General features: G+C 50.0%; 1 protein-coding gene and 1 long non-coding RNA gene across 8 annotated transcripts in view; one reads left to right on the forward strand and one right to left on the reverse strand.

The window, feature by feature from the left end:
- Positions 1-24,880, reverse strand: part of Tspan9 (tetraspanin 9) — a 184,368-nt gene that overhangs the window by 136,081 nt on the left and 23,407 nt on the right. The window contains exon 1 of one of the 7 annotated variants that reach the window (XM_076568038.1): positions 20,334-20,402. The exons of 5 other annotated variants lie outside the window; for them this stretch is intronic. The gene's annotated coding sequence lies outside the window, so the exon portion shown is untranslated. Of the gene's footprint in view, positions 1-3,054; positions 3,214-20,333; positions 20,403-24,880 lie in introns of those variants that run through there. One more of the 7 variants, XM_076568034.1, reaches the window with a different exon arrangement.
- On the forward strand, positions 8,469-15,731 carry LOC143272533 (uncharacterized). Its single transcript, XR_013050179.1, has 3 exons — positions 8,469-8,735; positions 9,953-10,092; positions 15,578-15,731. It is a non-coding gene; the product is annotated as an uncharacterized LOC143272533 (long non-coding RNA).

Genomic DNA, 24,880 nt, shown 5'->3' on the forward strand with positions numbered 1-24,880 from the left:
GGGGGAGAGACGCAGAACTAGGTCAAGAGAAAGCAAGAATACTAAAACCACAGGAGACTGACTGCTCCGAGTCATTAATCACCAGGGAAACAGAACCGGCCACATAAAATGCTGCTCGACACCAAGGACCACCTTAGAAAAAAAACCAAGTAGCAAGTGCAGGCAAGGATGTGGAAAAACCGGGACCCTCCCACACTGCTGGTGGGAGCCAGGATGATACAGCCAGCGTGGAAACAGTCTGGCTACCTCTTGCTGTGCAGAACACGGAGTTTCCACATGATCCCGCTATTCCCCTCCTTGGTACATCCCCCCACAGAATCAAAATCAGGTGCCCACACACTTATACGGGAATGTTCACAGCAGCTCTCCTTACACAAGACACAGGAGGAAACAACCCAGATATCCATCCGCAGATGAATCTATCAATGCAATGCTGTACGTACGTACAATGGAATATTACTCAGCCATAAAGGAACAGAGCAAGCCTATGCTCGTCTATCTGCACAGACCTAGAAGATAGCTAAATGAAGTAAGACAGACACAAGGGACCACACACTGTATTGTGCTACTGACGCATGTCCAAAATGGGCAGAACCGCCAGTGGGAAGCAGATCAGTGGCTGCCAGCAGTCTGGAGGAGGGAGGACTGGCCGACAGTAGCTAAGAAGTACAGGATGATGGAAAAGTTGAATGAGGTACTAGGGATCATTCCAAGACCCAATGAATGTGCTTAAAGGCAGAACTGCATCCTTTAAAAGGGCCACAGTGGAGGCAGAGAGTGGTGGCACAGGAGTGTATTTACAACTGGGAGGCAGAAGGTCATCTTTGGCTACCCAGCAAGTTGGATGCCAGCCTGGGCTATTGAAACCCTATCTTAAAAACGAAATGAACAACAACAAAAAATGTACCTGAAATGGCCACACTGATACAGTCTATGTCATATGGTTTTGCCACATTAAAAATTAACAAGCATCTAAAATCCCAGAGACTCTAGGCACAGACCCCTGCTACCAAGCAGTGCCAGGCCTTGCCAGCACGGCTCGAGGGATGAGACAGAGTTGCCCCCTCCCCCAGAGTCAGAGAAGCCCAACTCCCCAGCACAGCATCCAGCATGGCTGGCATTCACGCACATTTGCCACGCCCATGCACATGCTTTGCCAAAGCTTACCAAGCTCAGAGTGTTTCCTCCTGGAATATGCATAACAGCCCCCAGGAGGGAGGTGCAACTCGAGTGTGCAGCTGCAGGTAACGAAGCTAGAGCACCTGACCTGTCCCCAGCATCCAGGACACAGCGCAGCCGAGACGCAGGTTTGCGTCTCAGCAGTCCCCTCTCCTGTCTTTGCCGTCGCCAATGCCCAGCACTGGGAGCTGGGGCAGCACAGGCCTAACGAAGTCCTGCACTACAATCTGCTGTGACCCTTGGCTATTTAGTTGGTACTGGAGTGCCATTTCTTCCTCTGCAAACTGTAAGTCACGTTATGGACCTTGAGGGTCCGTGGGGGTAATAAATGAAATAATGCATGTGGCCAGAAGCTCCGGGCACATGAAGAGGCTCCATTAGCTTCAGTTCCTTTTCTCCCCCATGTAGAGAACAATTACAATGACTGAAAGGAGAATCTCAGCAGGTGTACGGCATGTGGGCAGAGCAAGCGGGAGGCAAGGTCAGGAGAAGGTGCCACACAGCAAGTACCAATAGCCAAGAGGCTGTCTCAATGACCTTGAAGGTCTGACCCTTGAGATTGGCATGGCAACTGCATGAGACCCTGTGCCAGGAGTGGGTCTAGTGAAGAACAGAGGGTGAAGTTCACGGGCACCAGGATGCTAACAGCATCAGGGTTACCAAGAGAGAGAAGGTGTAGGAAGGAAGGCTGGAAACGGCAGAAATAAAACTCGCCAATAAAAATAGAAGGAGCTTGCATTTTTAGCGCATCCTCAGTGTGCCAGACACTACACTAAGCACTTTACAGATTCCTTCGGTGTCTCCTCACATCTCCTCAGGGCAAGTCATTATTAACCCCATCCCACCAACAAGGGTATGGACACAGGGTTAAAGCCTGCTCAAGGTCACCCACTAAGTGTCTGCTTTGCCACTGTACACAGGCTGGCCCTGAGAACCCCGCTGGAAGGTCTCATCCTGCATATTCTGCCCCCTACTCTTCCTGGTTCCCTCCCTAAGCTTCAGCCACATCTGGAGAGTCTCCCAGAACAGGTCATTGGGCTTGAGCAACAGAGACAGCCCCTGGCCTCGCTGTAACGAGGAAGCTGGAGCTGGAAGCTAACACCAGCAAGGAGGGATGAGAAGAGATGATAAATATTTGGGAAATTTTAGACTAAAACAGAGAAGCTTCTGCTCTCACCAGCTCTACCAGCTTTTGGGAGAAATTACCGTCTGCTTCACATACTGCCAAACACTCGGCTGGATATGCCCACTCTGTTGGGCAGAGGGCTCAGGTTCCCACGCTGAAGCAGCATTGATCACTGATGTATGTGTGTGTGTGTGTGTGTGTGTGTGTGTGTGTGTGTGTGTGTGTGTGTGTGTATGTGTATGTATATGTGTGTGTATGTGTATGTATATGTGTGTGTGTGTGTGTGTGTGTGTGTGTGTGTGTGTGTGTGTGTGTGTGTGTATGGTGGCACTCTGAGTGACGGAGGGAAGCCGAAGCAACAGGGAAGTCACCCTCTTGGCATCCCAACAGCACAGCCCTGAGGGAACGGCAGACAGCTTCCCAATGCCTCCCCTGGATGCCAAGATTATCCCACTAGGCAGTGTTCTGTGCAAGAATGGGCCAGCACAGAAGGCATCTGAGAAGGGCCAGACTCAAGGCGGATCCTATCATGATGTCCCAGCAGAGGAAGGAACAGAGAGAGGAAGGCACTGGGGGACCACAGAGGGCAGGCTTCCTGCCTAGCTCCCATGGTTCCTATGTCCTGGGAATGCCAGTCCAGGAGCAGACGCCTTCACCCGACTCTTCAGCCACTCCCAAGAAACTATGAGGATGAAAGAGCCCAATTCAAGTGAGATGTGGAAGTCTGGCCCTCGAATGGAGGCACGTACTTGGAGCCCAGCACTCAAGAGGCTGCAGCAGGGCCAGGCAAGAGAGCTCTGTCAATAAAGGCATTTGCCACAACTGAAGACCTGGGTTCTCCCCCATGAGATCCACATAGAAGGACAAAATCAGTTCCATAAAGCTGTCGGCTGACATCCACATGCATCCTATGACAAGCACACGTGCACCAGAGTTAAGTGGCTGGTATATGCAACGGCAAGCTAATATGTGGCGGGATCAGGATGCAAGGCCATATGGTCTGACCAAGACCCTTTACCACCTCCTGAAACAGACCCTTAGGACCTGGTGACAAACTAACAGAGCTCATTTCCAGCCCAATAAGGGGGATGGACACACGGCTGCAGTACTCAGGAACACATTGTAAACATCCATGTTCTGAAGATGTGAGTCCATCATTTCTGTTACACAGTGATTACACACATGCATTGGAGTGCCTCTGGGATAACTTGGAATAAGGACAGTGGTTATTTAATTTTAAAATATGGGAAATATGGGGGGTTCACAATGGACAATGGGTGAAAAATGATCCAAATGACCTCTATAGGTGACGGGTAAAAAAAGATGCGGTAGGGGCACACCATGAAATATTATTCACTGGCAAAAAAGAATACATTCTGATACAAGCTACAACTTGGATGAACTTTGAAGGCATAATGCTAAATGGAAAAAAACAATCTACCCACAAAAGGTCAGCGAGTGGAAGATTCCATTTGTATAATGTATCTAGAATAGTCAAACTTTGGAGACAGTGTGTAGTCAATGGTTATATGGGACTAGGGAGAGGGCAGGCAAGTTTCTGTTCAATGGGCAGAGAAGATGACAACAGCCCCAAGACCGTTGACAGTGACACACAGTGTGAACATCAGTCTCGCTCCACTGAAGACCTGCAATTTATTTGAATGATGCATTTTATGTCATGCGTATTTTATCACAACAACAGTTCAAAACAAATACATATGTCCTGGTGGTCTGATGGGCTGCATCTGCTTCATGCTCTGTGGAGCAAACTGGTCCCCCCCCCATAGGGATGGGGGAGTCGTTTAGGAGGCTGGGACATTCTTCTTGAGACGATGCGGGGTTGAAGTTGGGCTCAAGGCCACCTTAAAAGCAATGGGCAAACAGGCTGTGTGGGTTCTGAAAGCCTATTCCCCACTGAGTTCAAATATCTAAGAAACTAGGTGAGCTCAACCTTCATCCAAAATGAGGGCAAGAGCCTAAACGCTGAACTGGAGCAGAGAATGTGGCCAGGGATGCAGACTCCCTGAGACTTTAGTTTCAGCCTCATTCCTGGCTCAGAGCAAGTGGGGAGGACCAGTCCTATAAAATCAGTATTAGTATTTAATACCTGTAAGATATATAATACTGCTTGCTTAGTAATCATTCAGAAGCACCTGTCCATTTAATCCGTACATTATCACTGTTGGGTTTTATTTCGGCATTCTTCCCATTTTACAGAGAGGGAAAGTGTAGCTCCATGAAGCTAAGAGAACAACTCACTGTCACCACAATGGTGAGGCCGGCTCTGGGTCTCTGATCCCAGACCTACTGTCTGAACTCTTTTAGGACAGTCTTACTGCCTGCCCAGCCTGGCCTCGGACTCCTGGGCTCAAGTGATCCACCTGATTCAGCTTTCCTGCTAGATGGGAACACGGGAATCTTCGAATAACTGCCACTTCCTTTGCACACTGAGTGTACCTCAGGCTTGTCCACCATACCCAAGGCCGTCAGTTCACCCAGCAGCATCAGGAGGAACAATGCCATGAAAGTCAGCAATACCCAGAGGCCAAGTGCTAGGCCATTAATTAAGTCCCTATGACATTCTCAGTCCTGATCCATACTCCCCAACCCCAGCACGGCTGTTTAAGCGTAAGAATCACCAATGTTCTAAGCTCACTGGGGAGTCACCTTCAGACTGACTTGCAGCCACAAAACTGCAAAGCTCCAAGCTCCCCTCACCCACTTTCCTATCTCCTGGGAGAGCCAGACAGTCCTGTCCAACGGGACCTGGCAACAAGCCATCACTTCAAATTGGGCTTTCAGAGGCCATTTAAGGCAGGAGCAGGAAAGTCTTCTCGCTGACGAAAACCATCTGAACTACTGAGAGAAAAATCAATCGTGGTCACATGAATAGAAAGGAGCTTAAATTAGGGTTTCTTCAGAGTGAGAAATCTAAAATGACTCTCTTGTCACAGTGTTCAGGAAACACAGCCAATAAAAACAATACATATTTTTAAAAAATCATCCTTCAGTCTTACATTTACATCCAATTAAGGGAGAAAAGCAGAGGGAAGAATGTGTGAGGGAAGGAAAGGAGCCGAAAGGCAGGGGTGGCCTCCCTGAACTTGCGCCGCCACCCTTCAGAGTGCTTGGTCTGGCTTCACAGGGCAGCTCGACAGGGCAAGACTAAGGCCCTCTCAGGCCCAGTACATCTCCCTACATCTGCTGCTACCATTCACTAGAGAAACTTCAGAAAGGATGTGACATAAAAGAGAAAGGAAAAACCACTAAGACTCACTATCCATCCCTAGCACTGTCCTTTCCTTAAAAAAAAAAAAAAAAAAAAAAAAAGGATTTGGGGCTAGAAAGATGGCTCAGATGTTAAGAGCACTCACTGACTGCTCTTGCAGAGGACCCAAGTTCTATTCCCAGAACCACATGGTGGCTGATAGCTGTCTGTAACTCCAGTTCCAAAGCAATCTGATGCTCTCTTCTGGCCTCTATAGGCAATGCATACAAGTGATGTACAAACATACTTGCAGACAAAACACTCATATTCATAAAAATAAATAAATCACGGCTAGACCTTTCTTGTTAGGCCATGTTCATTTGGTAGGTATCCCTGGAAGCTCTGTTTTTTGTTTTTTTAAGGGAAACAGAGGAAGAGCTGATCAGGGGAGAGGGGAGGTGAGAGGAAGGACCAAGAGGAGTGGAGGGAGAGGAAACTGCAGTTATAGCACAAATAGTTTCATATCTTCTAATATTCACTTGATTTTTAGGGGCATTTTTCGAGTCATGGGGGTGTTCCTGTGGAACAGGATCTTGCTATAAAGCACAGGCTAGCCTGGAGATCTCTATCCTCCTGCCTCAGCCTCCATGTGCTGGGATTAAAGACAAATATCACCATACCCAGCTATGTTATTTTTGTAGACATGGTTTCTTTGAAAGGTTATACAATAGCCCCACATATGAAGGCATCCCAAAACTTACATTTCCTCTTTGTTTGTTTTTAAGATAGCTTAGCCTATACTAGTCTAGAACTCACTATGTAGCCTAGGTTGGCCTTGAATTTCAACTCCTCCTGCTTCACTTTCCTGAGGACTGGCATTACAGGCCTGAGACACTACACCAAGTCTAAATTGATTTCTTAACTGACAGATAAAAACAAAGATTGTACATATTGATGGGCTACCACGTGACATTTCAATAGCTGAGCGAGTGTTGCATAATGCTCACACCAGCTAAATGTTTCTATCTTCTCAAGCATTTTTCATCTCTTTATGTTGGAAACACTCAAGATTCTTTCTTGTAGCCTTTTGAAATACATAGCACATTATTATCCATAGGCACCTGACTGTGCAACAGCTCACCAAAATGTCTTTTTCTTTTAATTATATTCACCTATTCAGTGTGTGTGTGTGTGTGTGTGTGTGTGTGTGTGTGTGTGTGTGTGTCCCCCCTCACACCTAACTTCTTACTTCTATCTAACTATGGCTTGCTATATAAAAACATAAATTTTCTATTGTTGGACACTTGTATGTTTATAATTTTTTGCTACTGCAAATGATGTCTCACTGAATACATATAAAATTCTTTGGGATAAATTCCAACAAACAGAATTGTGAATGGACATTTCCAAGACTCCTAACACAAGCTGCCAAATAACTGCAATAACAATAACACGCAGTGCTGCACTTCTGCAACTCCAGGCATCCATGGCATTATTTTCTGCATGTGCCCAGCACACACCATACAAACATCTGGATCAGTCCTGTTGCTAAGCGGTTCCCACATCAGCCAGGTGAAAATGCACTTCGGAATTACTCTGGGAGCTCCTGTGCCAGCACTGGTCACACCACGTCTTGTAACAGTTACTGGCAGGCTGCTTAGTCCCGCTGTGCCGTGAACTTGGGGAATGCAAGCAGAGATCAGCCCTGCCCACCTCTGTATCCTGGAAGTCAGACCTTTCACCTTCCACCAGCAGTTCCCAAACTATTTTTAACTGTTTCATTTGGTTGGTTTTTTTAATTTTATGTGTATGCATGTTTCTTACCTGTATATATGTTATGTGCACCATGTGCATGCCCAGTGCCTGTGGTAGTCAGAACAGGGCATCAGACACCCTTTTGAGCCACCATGTGGGTGCTGGGAACTGAACCCAGGTCACGTGCAGAAGCAACAAGGCACTTAACTGCTGAGCCATCTCTCCAGCCCCATCTGTTTTTTGTTTTTGGTTTTTTGGGCTTTTTTGTTTGTTTGTTTTTTCCTTTTTTTAAAAAATATTTTTTATATTGATTTTTTTTTTTATTTTATATTCACCGATGTTTTGCCAGCATGTATGTCTGTGTGAGGGTGTCAAGCTCTGGAACTGAAGTTATAGACAGGTGTGAACCACCATGTGGGTGCCAGGAATTGCACCCAGGTCCTCTGGAAGAGCAACCAATGCTCTTAATTGCTGAGCCATCTCTCCAGCCCTGTTTTTTTCCTTTTCAAGAGACAGGGTCACAATGTTCTGCTGCTGCCCAGTCTGGCCACAAATCCCTGGGTTCAAGCAATACTACCTCAGACTCCTAAGCAGCTGGTACTGCACTTGGGCCACCACCTGATTTTAAACTCTTTTCTGGTGGGGAAGGTGAGATGGAGTTTCATTACATAGCTCTATCTGTCCTGGAATTCACTATGTAGACCAAGCTGGCCTCAAACTTGCAGACATCCACCTGCCTCAGCCTCCCAAGTGGCTCAGACTGCAGATGTGCCACCACCCACTTTTAAGCTCTTAACATCCCTGTCCTTACCAGAAAGTCCCATGTCCCAGGACTCTGAAGCAAGAAGGATCTGGGACCTTGGGCTGGTTCCACACCCTCTCGTACTTCAGAGTCCTGGTCTATGGAGTGACAGTCATGGTACCTCCCTCTGGAGCTCCTGGAAAGATCAGTGAGCTAGTGCAAGGACGTGCTTGGTCACTGTGATAAGAACCTAGAAGACGCAAAATAAATGATAGTTGTTTCAAAAAAAATCTAATACGTAACAAAACCACCAAAAAATTGTCTAATCCTCTGCCCCTGGAGGAGATTAAAGGCTCCCACAGCTGTCTCACTCATGTGACGCTTATCCAACCCGAAATGCCCGCAGGGACTCAAACCAGGATGCTGTGCCAAACCCTGAATTTCAGCCCCAGGGCAAGGGAGGACGGTAAGCAGAGCCAGTCTGGCCAGCGGGCAGCTGGTCAGTGTGGAGTCCAGGGGCTCCCAGGGTACTGTGCACACAAGGGTGAGGACAGGCCACAGCAACCAGGAAAGAGCCGCCCGCCCGCCCGCCCGTCAGACCAGGGCTCTGGAGTAAGCCAGCAGGGAGGGGTTCCAGGTGCTACTGGCTCTTCCCAGCAGGAACAAGCAAGTGGCTACAACGACAACGCAGGGCGAAGCTGCCATTGTTCACAGGGACACCAGAGGTGAGTCACTGCGCCATTGTCCACCCTCTATCGGCAGGAAGCAGCTGGACTGACCAATACACCCAACGCAGGAAACCTCAACCTCCTCGGGGCCCCTCCCTGTTTAGACACCCAGCATCCTGCCTGGCTGTCCCCTAGAGACTCCTGATCAGCCCCAGGCATCCATTCTGAACAGACAGCCCCATTTCCTGCCTCCATGTTTCTGAGGCAGCACACAATCGGCATTTTAGAGACTCTTAGGAGCAAAGAGATGGTGTCTCCTGGCTGATGTCATCTGGGAAGAAGGGCACAGGAACATGAAAACAGCCAATAGATAGAACAATGAGATTGCATTAATCCAAAAAAGACATCTACGTGGCAAGAAGGTAGTTTTTCCCTAGACTAATGCCCGAGGAGGAGGACACTACCCCAACACCACAGCACATTGGGTCAGAACAAGACCCTCCCGCCTCTGGAAAGGAGGGTTCTTCCCACCTTCCTTATCCACAGACTGAGACTGCTGCAGGTAAAGGTCCCTTCCCCTCAGGATTCAGAACCAGCTCAAACAGCAGGAGGTAGGGTGTGGCCTCAAGTCCGTCCCCCCCAACTTGGGTCCCATCTCCAACACTTACTAGCCATGTCTCCAGAGTGCACTCTACTTAACATCTTTCACTGAAGGTCTGTTCAAGTGTCTGTGAAAGACAGGTAACGTAAACTAGTGAGGCCAGTGTAGGCAGGTCCCTACACTGTAAAGACCAAATGATCCAGCGCTCCAGTGGCAAAAGCAGGTAAAACTCCGTGAGTTCAAGGCCAGCCTAGTGAGTTCCGTGCCAGACAGGGCTATATAATGAGGTCTTGTTTCCAAAACTAACAAACAAACAATAAATAAGTGATCAGGAAAACCCGGGCCAAGCATCAGTAGGGGTTGGGGTTCAAGTCTGACCAGTTGTTCCCCGCCCCAACCCCAAGCAAACTCAGGGTGACTACAAGTTACCAGCTTCAATCTTCATGTGTGTGTAACTCCCTCTGTGTTGAGGTCTATACAGAACATACCACTGGGCATGAATATATCCATGGCTACCTGGGACCCATCCAACTCTAAACCTTAGCATGCAGGGCTGGGCATGGGGCCACACACACCTGTCACTCAGCACCTGGGAGACAGAAAGCAGGAAGATCAGGAGTTCAAGGTCATCTTTGACTACACAGTGAATTCAAAGCCGGCCTGTTCTTTTCAGGAGACTCTCTCTCTCAAAACAAAACAAAATCTCAGGCTCCTCATCTGAGGATCAGTGTAAAAAAACATCCCAGCGTTGGGAGGAAGTGATGGGACCAAGGCTGTCCAGAGTTTCAGGAGGCTTCTCGAAGAAGGTACTTGGTAAGTGACAGTGATTAACTCAGCAGAACAGAAAGCGACTTCAGGAAGGCCCACCCCAAACTTCCATCCTCCCTAGAGGAAATCTTGCTTGAGGAAAAGGTCCTGGGACTGAGCCACAACCTAAAGGGAGTGACAAGTGCTGAGCTGGCCCTGGCTCTGCAGCCCCACCTAGGTTCCCTGAATTCAACCAGTCTCTCCTGGGTATGGACCCGATGCTGGACAGCTGCACCTCATGAGCACTGGTCTCCAAGCTGCCACGACACCCCTTCCACAGGAAGTGTGTGCACATCTTCATCCCAGCTGTAGCACATGGCCTCACACCAGGCAGATGACGGATCAGGGTGTTCTGACCTGCTGATCCATGGCTACTTTCTTTGACCTCATCTTGTAACTTCTACTGAGTATGACTCATGGTCTGCACCCTATGCCTAGCTCCTCCTCCTTGTCTATCCCAGCCTGTACTGGATGGGAAGAAAAGGCTAGGCACAAGAAAATACGGTGACAGCATTAAGGACAGGGAAAAGACAAGGAAGGGTGGAGAAAGAAAAGTGGGTGGGCATCCATGGGGACACAGCTCAGGCTAGACAGTTGAAGATGACCAGAGGACACAGGAGCTGGGCAGGTAGGCTCAGGAGGAAAGATGGGGCTGGAGCAGGCCCAGTGACCCCCCCCCCCCCCATGTTGACCTGCTGGTTCCTGCCACAAGGGCTCTGATGAGCTAGCAAGAGGCAGGTCCTACAGGTTTGACCAGCTGGGTTCCAAAGCCCAAAGCTGGGCTTCAGGGCAAATGAGAAGCTGAGGCTGTGTCCTAGCCCCACCCCGGGAACCCTGTTTGAACTTGTTCTTTCTCAAAAACTTGCCACCCTTGAGGGCTCTAGGAATTAGGAATTTGGAATTCTTCCTGCTCTCTAAAGCATACCGTAAAGCTTTCCAGTTCACGCCGGCTGAAAAGCAAACCTCTGTTGGAGGCAGACTGGGCCTGGAGCACATCTCTCCTAAGTCGGGCAATTCAAGTGGAAGAACTTGCAAGGCTGAAAGGACCTTAGTGACCAGATACAAAGCCCTGGGGTCACAGTAAAGCCCGGGCCCAGATAGAAGAGTCTCAGATGGGCCTGAGGTCATACAGCCGGTCGAGGTAGACGGGCACCAAACTGCGGCCCGTACCCACCAGGCCTGTGCCTTTTCTGGCCAAGACGCTTCAGGCTGGTTCTTTTCACCCGGGAACACTTCCCAGAGCACAGCACACGGTCTCACACAGCTCATCTCTCCGGGGCTCTCAGAAAATCAGGACTTTGAACTAAAGCCCCAGATCCCCCAGGCCTTTTGACACGGGTTAATAGCTGTAAGAGGAGGCAAGCTGAAAGGCGGCGGAGAAAAGAGAGTGGAAGGTCCAGCAGCAGCGAGGAGGATGCAGGGGCCGCTCTGCTGGGAGGACCACAGGTTCGACACACAGCCCCAACCCCCAGGCAGAGGCACGGTGGGTGGGAAGGTGAACTGTCCGGGGCTTCCACAGGTCCCCACACATCATGTGATTACCAAACCTCTAAACAGCGAAGGCCTCCTTGGGCTCAGAGCCCTGTCCTTACCTGGAAAGTAGAAACTTGGGAATCCCCCAGGCTTGAATTTACAGTGTAACCTCCGAGAAGTTAATAAGCCCCTCTGAGCCTTGTGTAAGCCCTCTAAACCAGATGCCAGGCACCTCTCTGGTGCACATAAGGTACAGCGGAAATGGCCAGTTATTCATGTCACTGAGTCTGGCCTGATATTTAACTCACACCATGTCACTTTCTAAACACCCTGGGGGCAGCTTGTCCACCATGAGGTCAGAGAATGCATTTCTGGGACTTTATGAACACATCCCCCTGGGTTGTAGGTGGGCTAACCTAAGGGTCTGTGTCTGCCCACAGTACCCCAAGATCCAGCTAAGCCTTGAGTCTATGCCACTGTGAAATCTCTGGGCTCCTACAGAAGGCTGCCAGACCCTTGACCCCCAGCCCTTCCCCCCCCCCAGCTTTCCTCTGCTGTTCACCAATGTTCTGCTTGGCTGCACAGCCTACTTGCAAGCTCTGGTGATGTCACCTGACCCTAGCCATGCCTCCACACAGGCCAGGAAGGAGGGGGGTGTCTTCCATGAGTCACAGGTGAACAAACTGTCTGGTTGACTGGGGCTGGTTCTCATGGTGTCTGAATGGTGATTTGCTGAGCAGAGTGAATGAGAGGGCATGCTGAGGGTTCTAAAGGACAGGGGTAGAGGGCATGCTAGGGGTTCTAAAAGACAGGGGTAGAGGGCATGCTAGGGGTTCTAAAGGACAGGGGTAGAGGGCATGCTGAGGGGTTCTAAAGGACAGAGGTAGAGGGCATGCTGAGGGGGCTACAGGGCATGCTAGGGGTTCTAAAGAACAGAGGTAGAGGGCATGCTGAGGGGGCTACAGGGCATGCTAGGGGTTCTAAAGGACAGGGGTAGAGGGCATGCTAAGGGTTCTAAAGGACAGGGGTGGAGGGCATGCTAAGGGGGCTACAGGACAGGAGTAGAGGGCATGCTAAGGGGGATACAGGCAAAGGAGTAGAGCCTGGAGCGCAGCCTTCCCATATCTGACACTAAATACAGAATAGGTATTCCAGTTTTGAGGTGTCACGTAATGTAAGAGTCATAGCCTCCTCCTTCTCCCCTTCCCAGCCCCCCTCATTGCCACTGCCACCACACACTGCTTCCCACATGCCAGGCAGACGCTGTGCCTATTAACTCAGTAGCTGAAGGTGGGGTGACCAGGTCCTTTAGTATCCCCACTTTACAGATAGGGAAAAGGCCTCATCTAACCTCCCAGGTCACAGGAGGACTGGCAGGGCCAGGACATGAACAGGGTCTGCGATGTCACTGGGTGGCTAACTAGACATTAGCAGGCTTAAAGGACACCTGGACTGGACCCCCTCCCTCACAAATAACCCGGAACTGCAGGGTTTGGGTTTTTATTTATTACTGGTCAAAGGAATGGGATGTAAGTCAGATCGCTGGCCCTAGGTAGAGATGTGACATCCTGAACTGGCCAGGTCATTAACAGGTAACTATCCTACCCTGGCTCTAGAAGCCCTAATTAAACCTTATAGGACTACTATCTAGTGGGAGGCTTTACAAACCATCACCCCTCTCAATAACAGCCAGTTCAGACGCGTCTGTCATTCTGAACCAGCCCAAAGCTCTTCAGAAAAAGCTGCTTGTTCTAGAGCAGTGGTCCTCAACCTTCCTAACACTGCGGCCCTTTAATACAGTTCCTCATGTTGTGGTGACCCCCAACCACAGAATTATTACGTTACTACTTCATAGCTGTAATTTTGCTACTGTAATGAGTTGTGATGTAAAAATCTGATATGCAGGATATCTATCTGATCTAGGACCCCTGTGAAAGGGTTGATCGACACCCCCAGAGGGGTCGTGGACCACAGCTTGAGAACCATTGTTCTAGAGAATAGAAAAAGGTATGAAGAGCGTCTCACATGGAGAGCAGCACAGTGATTCCGTTGGACGTTGGCCATGTCACCCCACGAATGTGCTTGGCTCTGCAGCGGTCCCTTTGGCCGCTGCCCACCTTCCCCTTCCCACTCTCCTCCACCCCACAATCACTCTACTCCACGTGTCTCGTGGGAATTCTTCCCAGGCGGATCACAAGGACTGGGAGCTGGGTGGAGGTGACAATGCTACCCCAGCCCGCAGTGCCTCTCCATGGAGCCTGTCACCTCCGGGTCACCCTGATCTACCAAGCCACAAGACCCCAGGCAGCCCTTGGTGTCCTAGCAGCACAGCTCAGATCTGCTGGAGAGGCCCACTCGGCACGTGTTCCGGGATTCATCTGCCTTCAGCCTCCTCCGGGCAGGGAGGAGACCAAAGGGAGGCAGAGAGGCCCAAATAATCCCACGGGATGTTCTGTTCCCACTGCCTCGGAGTCCCAGAACAGATGGACAGGGGAATCTCCCAATGGCTAACCAAACACAGAAGGCCAACTAGATGAAAATCAGCCTGAAACAGAGTCAGAAAAGAGCCTGAGGGAGAGGGAAATGCCCCAAACCCAGCTCCTTCCCACGGACAGCTTCAGGCAGCATGGCCTGGTGTGGGCCTCTCAGTTCCTCCAGGTTACAAAACTACAAGGTTTTTAGTTCGTTTTTGAAAGATTTACTTCATGTCTATGAGTGTCTTGCCTACATCTATGTCTTTGTAGCACCTCCTTATGTAGTGCCCACATAGGCCAAAAAGGGTGTTGGATCCTGAGACTGCTGAGCAGCTTTCAGATGGGTGTGAGCTTTTGTGGGGGTGCTGGGAACCTAACCTGGGTCCTCTGCGAGAGCACCCTGTGCTCCTAACCACTTAGCCATCTCCCCAGACCCCAAACTACAAGGTTTTTCCTCCATGGATATCAAGAGAGAGACTGCTGGATTCACACGGACTCACTCCCCATGGAAAGTGGGTAGACACCGGGGAAATAAAAACCAGACAGATAAATGATCCGCTCCTCTTGTCATTTTTCCTAAGGTGCTTTGATTAATAGGCTGCTTGTCACAACCCCCCTCTACCAACTCAAAGGCTCAGCTTTATCAGGATGGGGTGGCAGTGAGGAAAATTCGCAATCCTTCTAGGAGGGCACACTGCCCAAGTGACACCCATTAGGAAGCCCATGGCTCCTGGCCGGAGCTGGTAGAGAGTCGAGCTCTGGCAGGCCTTGTCTGCTATTTTATTCTTATCATCATTCAAAGTGAAGTTATCTTCACCTTTGAGCGCTGTCTCCCATAAAACCATCCTTTTGTAAAGGTGAAGGTTCCTTATCCCGAAAGTTTACAACTCGTTCTGGTGTGCACACAGCAGTAGTGATGATATGGTCCCAGCCCTCCAACCCACCCCGAGCTGGAGGCCAGAAGGCTGCAAACCCATTACACACTGGAGTGTGTCCAAAAGGGAACAGGCACAAGAGATGAAGTTAGCCAAGAGGCAGCTGAAGGCACTGGCCAGCAGGCCAGGGGAGTGGATGTCAAATATTCCCAGAGCTGTCTCACGGACCACAGAGCCAGCTTGCTCTCCCAGGTCCTGGCAAACGAGCAAGGCCAAAGGACAGTGTTCCAAATGGAGAAGCTGAACTCCAGAGCTGCCCGGCAGCTAAAAGGAGCCCCCAGCTATGGAAATGCCAAACCCAGATTGGACTCCAGTGTGGAGGACACAGACAAGATGAGCTAGAAAGACCCTTGGATTTTCTTAGACACTCAATGTCTTCCTCTGGCCTCTATATACACATGTGCATTTAGCACACACACACACACACACACACACACATTCTCTCTCTCTCTCTCTCTCTCTCTCTCTCTCTCTCTCTCTCACACACACACACACACACACACACACACACACACACACATTCACAAATTTAAAAAAAATTCTTAAAAAGAAGTTCAAGGTAGGATAGAGAGATGGCTCAGGGGTTAAGAGCACTTATTCCTCTTGCAGAAGACAGGATTCTGTTCCTGGTATCCACATGGCATCTCAACCATTTGTAACCGCAGTTCCAGTGGATCCAATGCCCTCTTCTGAACTTTGAGGACATCAAGCACACATGTGGTGCACATACATACATGCAGATTGGCAGGCAAAAAAAAATCATGCACATAAAATAAAAATAAATCTAAAAAAATGTGGTTTTTTTTTGTTTTGTTTCATTTTGTTTTTGTTTTGTTTTTTGTTTTTTTGTTTTTTAGTTCAAGGACATTCTCAGCTACAAAAGTTCATGGCCAGCCTGGACTACCTAAGACTGTCTCAAAAAAAAAAAAAAAAAAGAGCTAACTTGAAGTGATAACATGTTACTTGTAGTTGTAGCTACTCAGGAAGCTGAGGCAGGAGGATTGCTCAAGCCTGGGAGTTAGAGACCAGTCTGGGTAACAGTGCAAGCCCCTGTCTCAAAACAACAACAAAACCAAGCCTGGCACTTCAGTGTTCATGAAAGCATAATCTATGAGTGAAAAGACAACTCAACTCCGCCTGATAACTGATGAGCAGACAACAGACTCAAAACGTGCTCTTTCCACTGCTAGAATTCTCTGCGGCCAGTTGGGGTAGAGACACAGTTCAATCCTCAGTGTCACAAAAAGAAAGCAAATAAAACTCTGACACGTGCTAGGACTTGGATACCTGAAAACACGACACTAAGTTAAAGAAGCCAGTCGCAAAATACCACATACTAGACGACTCCATCTAGAAGAAATACCCGAGCAGGCTGCTGTAGAGACAAAGGGCATGCGTGCTGTCTGGCACTGGGACTGGGAATCAAGCTGGGAAAGGATGTGAGGGACTGCTAATGGGATTCCTTTCCCAGCAATGAAAATGTCCTCAAAGTGAGAGTGATGATGGTCACAAAGCAGAATATGCTAAAAACACCGAATTATACACTTAAGACGGGTAAGTTTTTATGAAAGAGAATTACATACGAATAAAGCAAACCAGCTGGCTCTCTTTCCTAATTTCAATACTTTATGGGGAATGTGATAAAGGACAGAGACTATGGAGTTCATTAAGGGTAGGCAACAACTCACTACCTCTTGCCAGAGTCCAAGATGTCAGTCACTCATTCAACAAATACGTATTGAAAACATAAGCCATGCAGTGCCCTACCTTGGGGGTCAGCGGTCTGTGGGCCCAATCTAACCCACTGCCAATTTTTGTACAGCCTGCAGGCTAGGAATGGTTTTTATATTTTATAAGATTGAAAAAAAAATCAAAAGCAGAATAGTATTTCATGACATGTGGAAATTATATGAAATTTACATTTCAGTATCCATAAATAAATATAATGGGAACTCAGCCATGCTCATTCACTGGTGTATTGTCTGTGGACACTTTTGTGTGACAAGGGCAGAGTTGAAGAATTGCAACAGGGACCATATGGTCTGCAAAGCCTAAGATATTTATAAGCAGGTTCTTACAGGCAAAGCTGCCCACCCCTGTGCTAGACGGGAGAGATTTGCGGGGGCGGGGGGGGGGGGGGGGGGGGATGACAGTCCAGGTCTCCCTCTCTTCTCAGACACTCACGGTGCAGTGAAAACTCTAGGGATCTGAGAACTACGCTGATGAGTATAAAGCCGCCAGCGGAGACACATGCAGCCATGCAAGAAGACATCTACAGCCCATGAGTGCAGAGAACACAGAGACCCCACACACACACACCAGAGTCAAGGAAGACTCCCTCCGCAGAAGGGATTGCCTGTGAATAGGGGGGGAGTTGGAAGGAGTCACATGAGCAAAGGTCTTGAGGAGAAAGAGCTCTGGCTCTCAGAAAGGCTACTAGGAGGGTCCGAGTACAGGGGGAGGGCAGGGCTTGTATGACAGCTGCATCCCTCCCCCGCCATCCCAACTCCCTGGGAATGTGGTGGAGGTCTGAGAGTTGGTGGTGTCAGACCCCTGTGCCAGGTGACCAGCCAGGAAAGGTGGGAGAATGGAGCAACTGACACTGTGTACTGATCACCCAACCAAGTGCCCACAGCTCATCTCCTGGTATCATGCAGGACAGAAGAAAACGATGCTCTTTTGTCTTGAAGGAGAAACGACCAATGGAAAGGCGAAGTGCTCACAGCACCTCATTATCCCTAGAAAGCAGGTCCTTCCCCTACAACAAATGCCTGCACCATGCATCTACGGTGCTGGTGCTTTGGTTTGGATCTCCAATGTCCCCCAGAGGCCCATGTGTTGGGGAGGCTTGGAGCCCAGACTATGCACTAGTAGAGACAAAACCAGCTGTACTAGGAGACCTAGTGGAAAACAGCAGGCCACGATTGGGGGAAGGTCCCCTTGCAGCACATATTCTAGGGCAATCTGTCCTCTCTCTGCTTCCTAGCCCTCCCAAGAGGAACAGCTTTGTTCAGCCACATGCTCCTTGCCATGATACGCTATCTTGTCAGAGACTCAGAAGAAACAGAGCTAGCTGATCACAGACCAAAACCACAAGCCACAGAAGAATGTTTCCCTCCACCAGTGTCTTCACACGGCAAAGGAAAGCTGACAAGCGTGCCAGGTAGCCACAGCCTGCTCCCTCCTTCCAGAGATTTCCACCTCTGCCTCCACATGCTTCCCACCACCATGCCACCGCCTGTTCTGGCCCTCCCTGGCCCTCCCTGCTCCCTTTTCTCCACCGCACTCGCCTCCCTGCACTGATGGATGTGTGGTTAGTGTCTCTGGACTCTGTGACGGGGGAGGGGAAGAACTGAGAATCCAGTCGCCTTGTTAATGCTTCACTCAAATGCCAGCATGCTTCAAGGATCACTAGGCCTCTGAAGAGAGGAAAGACAGAACAACACACACACACACACACACACACACACACACACACACACACACACACACACACGTACGTGCGCGCGCCACAGGAAATTGGGAAAAAATAATCTCTCCCAAAAGCTAAACTATCACTTGTCCTCAGAGAAGAAGGCACTAGTGTATCCATGACCCCAAAACAGGGTCTATCAAAGGAATCTCTAGAAAGCATAAAATAAATCTCTTGGAACTTAAAGAATTTGCTAATTAAAAGCCAGGCAGTGCTGGCACACACCTTTAATTAACCCCAGCACTCAAGAGGCAGAAGCAGACAGAACTCCGAGTTCGAGGCCAGCCTGGTCTACAAATGGAGCTCTACAACAGACAAGGTGGACAGAGAAACCCTGTCTTGAGAAACAACAACAACAAAGCTAATCAAAATGAGAGAGTAGCAGCTGGGAGTGTGACACAGCAACAGGGTGCTCTCCTACCCTACAGAGGTCCTGGGTTCGAGACCAAGCGGCCCTCCCCATCTTCCCCGCAAAAAGGCAGGAAGGTAAAGCTGGAAAAAGATTTCCATGAAGCCTGGGGAAATGGCCCAGGGTGTAAAGCACTTGTCACCCAAGTGTGAGAGCCTGAGGAGTTCATGCCCCAAAACCCACAACACAGGCTTGTGAGCCCAGCACTCCTACAGCAAGATGAGAGGCAGAGGCGAAAACACCACCACCACCAGTGTGTCCCTGACCCGGTGAAACACCACCACCAGTGTGCCGGCTGACGACCTGGTGAAACACCACCACCAATGTGTCCCTGACCCGGTGAAACACCACCACCAGTGTGTCCCTGACCTGGTGAAACACCACCACCACCAGTGTGTCCCTGACCTGGTGAAACACCACCACCAGTGTGTCCCTGACCTGGGGAAACACCACCACCAGTGTGTCCCTGACCTGGGGAAACACCACCACCAGTGTGCCCCTGACCTGGTGAAACACCACCACCAGTGTGCCGGCTGACGACCTGGTGAAACACCACCACCAGTGTGCCGGCTGACCTGGTGAAACACCACCACCAGTGTGTCCCTGACCTGGGGAAACACCACCACCAGTGTGTCCCTGACCTGGGGAAACACCACCACCAGTGTGCCCCTGACCTGGTGAAACACCACCACCAGTGTGCCGGCTGACGACCTGGTGAAACACCACCACCAGTGTGCCGGCTGACCTGGTGAAACACCACCACCAGTGTGTCCCTGACCTGCCACAAACAGCAGCAAACACAGCACCTGTCTCAAACACAGCAGCAGGAAGGACTGAACTCTGCACACACAGCTCATGCACGAGCCCTTGCATGCTCCTGATCGCTCTCGCGTGCTCTCGCTCTCTCTCTCTCTCACACACACACACACACTCACTCGCGAAAGGAGGGGAAGCGATGCAAGAAAATTTCCCTAAACTAAATAATGAGAGTTTCACAACTAAAAGAATCTAGAATGCCTAACACACTGGGTGAGAGATGATCCACATAAGGCATGTCATGGTGGTATTTCACAAAACATCAGACTCCAGAGGGAAAAGTCATGCCACCTACAAAGGATGAAAAGCATAATGGTACTTAACTTTCTGACAGGAACCCTAAATTTCAAGGAAAATTAAGCAACGCTTTACATATACACACACACACCACATAAACACCACACACACACCACACACACCACACACACACCACACACACACCACACACACACACACACACCACACACACACCACACACACACCACACACACACCACACACACCAGCTTCCAGCATACACTAAGCTAATATCAACATATTATATATGCAGAATAAATAGCTAGTTCAGATCTGCATGTCCCACACCATTAACGAGAGCACCTACTACATGACACATTACATCACCCTGTGCACATTTGCCCCTAGTGATAGAAATGGCAGATCACTTACTCTCTCCCAACTCCACGGCAGAGACAGTGTCTTCTCCTCCTCCCTGCCCGCAGCCCACCATGCAGAACTGAGTGGGCACAGGAGTGGAGGCTGCACGTAAAAGGAGGATGCAGAGGTTTTCAGTTACGAGAAAAAACATCTGAACTGAGTCCTCAAGGATAAGTAAGGGAGACAGGAGTGGTGCCATGGGCAGCGGGAATGGGTGCAGAGGCTCGGGGTCTTGGCACCATCCATCAGTCTGCTGGCCACAGACAAAAGTTCTGGTTGACACCTGAAACTGAGCCGGGGTCACCATCAGGTGCTTCCTCGGTCACTTCCCACTGTATGTATTTGTTCGCTCGTTTGTTCTTGGGACAGGGTCCCTCTCTGAACCCAAACTCACCAGCCTGACAGGCTGGCCAGCTGCCAAGGGATCCTTCCGTCTCCACCTCCCCAGCAACGCACTTCCAGATGTGCACTGCCACAGCTGGCTTTTCCCTGGGTGCTCGGGATCAAACGCAGATCTTCAACTTACATGGCAAGCACTCAAGCCACTGGGCCATCTCCCCACCCCACTACTTGGGGTCACTTTAATTATCTTTTCTGGAACAATGGGATAAAGGAAATTCAACCAGGCATTGTGACTCATATATACGATCCCAGCACTGAGGCAGGAGGATTGCCTGAAAGCCAGTCTGGGTTACAGTGTAAGACCTTGTCTCAAACAATCAAAAATGGAGGGTACAGCCTCTAAGTAGGATACATGGGGACACTGAGGCAAAAGGCTGGCTCTGGGTGTGATGGACAATTCCTGGAGCAGCCCAGCAGCACCATGGGACACAGGCCACCATGAAGCCATTGCCCTAAACAGAAAGGGTGAGCTAGACCTCCCAGGAGACAGGGGCCTGGGGCAGGCACCTAGTATGGGCTGGGGCAGAAGGTCCTGTACTTGGTCCCTCTCTCCCACCCATGAAAAGGCTAGAGCTTTAAGGCTTGGAAGGGTGCCAGAGCAGAAACTGAGAAGGATGACAAATATAGGCTGTGCTATGACCAGTGTGTCAGGGCCACCTCTACCCCTGCAGCCCGGCCTGGTCAGCCTGGATTTTTACTTGCTGGGTTTCTCCATCAGGAGACATAGTCAAGGGTGAGCAACAGCCTGGCCCCACACCACTCTCAACTCAAGTTTAGGGCGCCAGCTTGGTAGACAGCACCTGCCTCCCCGTCTGCCCACAGCCACCGCGTAGTTACAAGTCTAATGTGATGATTTCTCTGGAGCTGCTGGCAGTGGTGCTGGTGAGGTTGTTGGGATTGTTGTTTTCATATTTGAGTGTGTGTGGGGGGGGGGTATGTGAAAGACAGAAGACAAAGATTGTGGGAGTCGTTTCCCTTCTTCCATCTTGCGGAGGTCCCCGCGAGTGAACTCGGCTCTTTGGGCGTGGCGGCTTTCACCTGCAGAGCCCTCTTGTCAGGCCGGTTCCTGAACGAGAAGCAAACTCAAGGACAGGGTCACTTTGCTCTGTGGCTGGGAACCGAGGGATCTGGGAAGCCAGGGAACAGTCTTCCTGAGGTAGTAACTATTACTTCAAGCCCTCGGGCTCCGGGTCCTGTTGACAGTGCATACTCAAAGTCGGGACACTTGCTCAGCGGGAGAAGCCAGGCCTGGCCTGTGTGGCAGGGAGCCGGGGCAGGGCGGTCTCCCTTCCCACCACCAGTTCCCTGCGTTGCTCCTGACAACGACACAGCTGGCCTTTGACTTCCGCAGTCTAAGCAGCGCACTGCAGTACCTACTACGCACTCCATCTCCCCAGGTTCTCTCTTCTTCGGTACATAACAAATGGGTAGACTGAGTCACGGAGTAAAATCCAGGATAGCGGAGACCCTATCACTGTCAGAAACTCGCAGGTCTAATCAGTCAATGGGCAGCTGCTGGGGCGACTCCAAATGTGAACCCAAACATGTCCCTTTGGGCCTGGGATGGTGTGTACACAAGGGGGGACATACACACTGTAAAAGTGAGTGGGGTGCCACACATGAGTGTGTGTATGAAGTCAAGGCAGAGGCTAATGAGGGCATGCGTGAGTGAGTGCACATGTAAACCTGCACACAAGTGTAAGACACACAATGGATCTAGTCCCCTCTCCTTAAGACAGCTAATTCAGACACCAAGGTTAATGGTCAATATAAGTGTAACAAACCCCATAACTGGAAACCCAATCCCACCTCCCCTACCCCAGTTTCTCCCTCCACCCCACCCCACCTAGGCAGTTCCCCTCACTAGGCTAAGTTCTCTCTCTGGCTCCTCCCCCAGCCTCACTCTCTGACCTCCATTTTTCCACCCTGGATCACTTTCTTTAAAGGGAGAAAACTCTCCTTGCTTCCTCAGGGAGTGATAAATACAAGGATTACAGGGAGACATTTGGTGATCTGAAGGCCTCAAAAACAAAGGGATGATAAAATGTGGGGTGTTTAGGGGCCGACTTCACTTGGAACAGAGGGAGGTCCCTCCCCTGGGGAGGGCAAGGCAGTGATCTCCACTTGCCTGCCTGGGGTGAGAGCTCAGGGCCAGCCCAAGTCGGTAGCAGAAAGCCCAGGTCTCTAAACAGCAGGGCGGGTCTGCGGAGTCAAACACAAAGACTTAGGGGGAGGGGAGCTGTCTGCAGATGGGCACAAGTTCCCCTTCCCAAGCAGCCTCCCCCATCTGGAACCCATCTGTCTTTCCTTCCACCAAACCAGCGAGAGGAGGGCTGTCGTGTCCCGTCCCCCCCGCCCCGCCCCCCGCCCTCCAGAGAGCTGGAGGAGCCCAGGGGCAGGCGCAGAGTCAGCCTGACCTGTGGCCCTCAACAAGCGCGCCCTTTGTCCCAGAGCACAAACTCAGACTGACCCGCACCTTTGGGTCCTTAGACACCTCAGCCTCCTCCTCAGCAAAACGGAGACCAAGTCGTGAGGAGGGAGAGGGGTGGGCACTCTGAGCGCCTGAGAAAGAACAGTCCCTATTGCATCACAGCCACAAACGTAAGGCAGCTGTCGCTCCTGTGTCCAAATTCCCCCAAGGGCTGCCCTCTCTCCCACCAGAAAAGCTACAGCCTTCTGGCTGGGTGTGGTGGTCTATGCCTTTAATCCCAGCACTCAAGGAGACAAAGGCAAGCAGAGGGATAGACAGCCAGTGCCACACAGTGAGACCCTGCCTCAAACAACAAAAGGCTATAGCTTCTAGAATTATAGCTTCTAGAATGGCCTTCAAGGCCCTAGGATCCCAGCCCAGTGACCTTCCCTGGGTTCATGTTCCTCCAAGGTAGATGAGCCTCTAACAGTCTCAAGGACTGGTACCTCAGGGCCTTTATACTGCCTGGCCTCCTCTGCCCTAGAGTGTTCCCCTCTCCCTCGTTACCCACAGGGTTCAAATCCCTTTCTTCCATCTTTCCTCAAATGGCCCCTCTTCAATGAGGCTCTCTAGTCTCCGCCTGGACCCATCCTCACACGCCTAACCTAGTTAACTTTCTCCAATGGCATTTGTCACTGTCCAATCAACTGTGGATTTCTACTCCTACAGTCTGTCTCCTCCACCAAAACACAAGTTTGTACAAGCAGGACTTTGCTGCACTCCCGAATCTCCGAGCCCTGAACAGTGACTGGCCCAGAAGAAGTCTTCAGTCCTCTGGAGTGAACGAGACCTAGGCAGGACATCTAGTGTTAGCCAAGCAAAGGTGAGGATGGAAAACACATCCTAAGCCACTGCCACACACAAGTTGTGCTCATGAGGTTCCACAACGTTCTAAGACAGAAACCGTCTTCACTCTAGCCACACTCAGGCTCCCTACCAAGAGGTGACAACGACAAGATGGGGTATAGGAATACCATTTGGAGCTTGGCACTGTGATGAACCCTACAGAAATGGAAGGCTCTGAAATGATTTCTCAGCCTCGTCCCCAGCCCCAGCTTTCAGTCCCCTAGCTGGGACCCCAGAGTGCTAAGAGGAAATCACTGAGAGATCCAGAGCCACACAGTCCCTGCCTCTAGGAATCTAGTATATTACATTCAATTCACTCCTGAATTCCCAAGACCTCAGACCTCCTGCCTGCACACTGTATCAAAAAGAGAGTTTAGTGAACAACACACCAATAAACCATGCAGAGAAGACAGGTGGATGACATAGAAACTCCAATAAAATATCAGTATGCAGACAACAGCCACCACGGGTACAGCTGACAAAAATTCTAAGTAAGCAGCCTCCCTCTACTTCTAAGGTTCCACACCACCTAGAAACCAAAAGTACTGGGGAATTAAAATGTTTCTGTGTCGAACATGTCCAGACTTCCTCCTTGCCATTACTCGCTCTACAATACAGCGTAAGATACTTATATTGTGTTGAGTACCATAACACAATTCATAATCCAGCCTCAAGTACCGGAGAAAAGCACTTTGGCCTGCAAAGGGTTCAGACATTTGCTGGGGAAGAGGTCAAGTCATACGTAACCTTGAAACAATTCTAAACGGATGAGAAAAATGTGTAGATTGTATGCAGATACCGCCAGTCTACACAGGAGCCCGAGTATCCTCAGACTTGAATG

This window comes from Peromyscus maniculatus, chromosome 3, assembly GCF_049852395.1.
Source record: "Peromyscus maniculatus bairdii isolate BWxNUB_F1_BW_parent chromosome 3, HU_Pman_BW_mat_3.1, whole genome shotgun sequence".
Classification (NCBI taxonomy): Eukaryota; Metazoa; Chordata; class Mammalia; order Rodentia; family Cricetidae; genus Peromyscus; species Peromyscus maniculatus.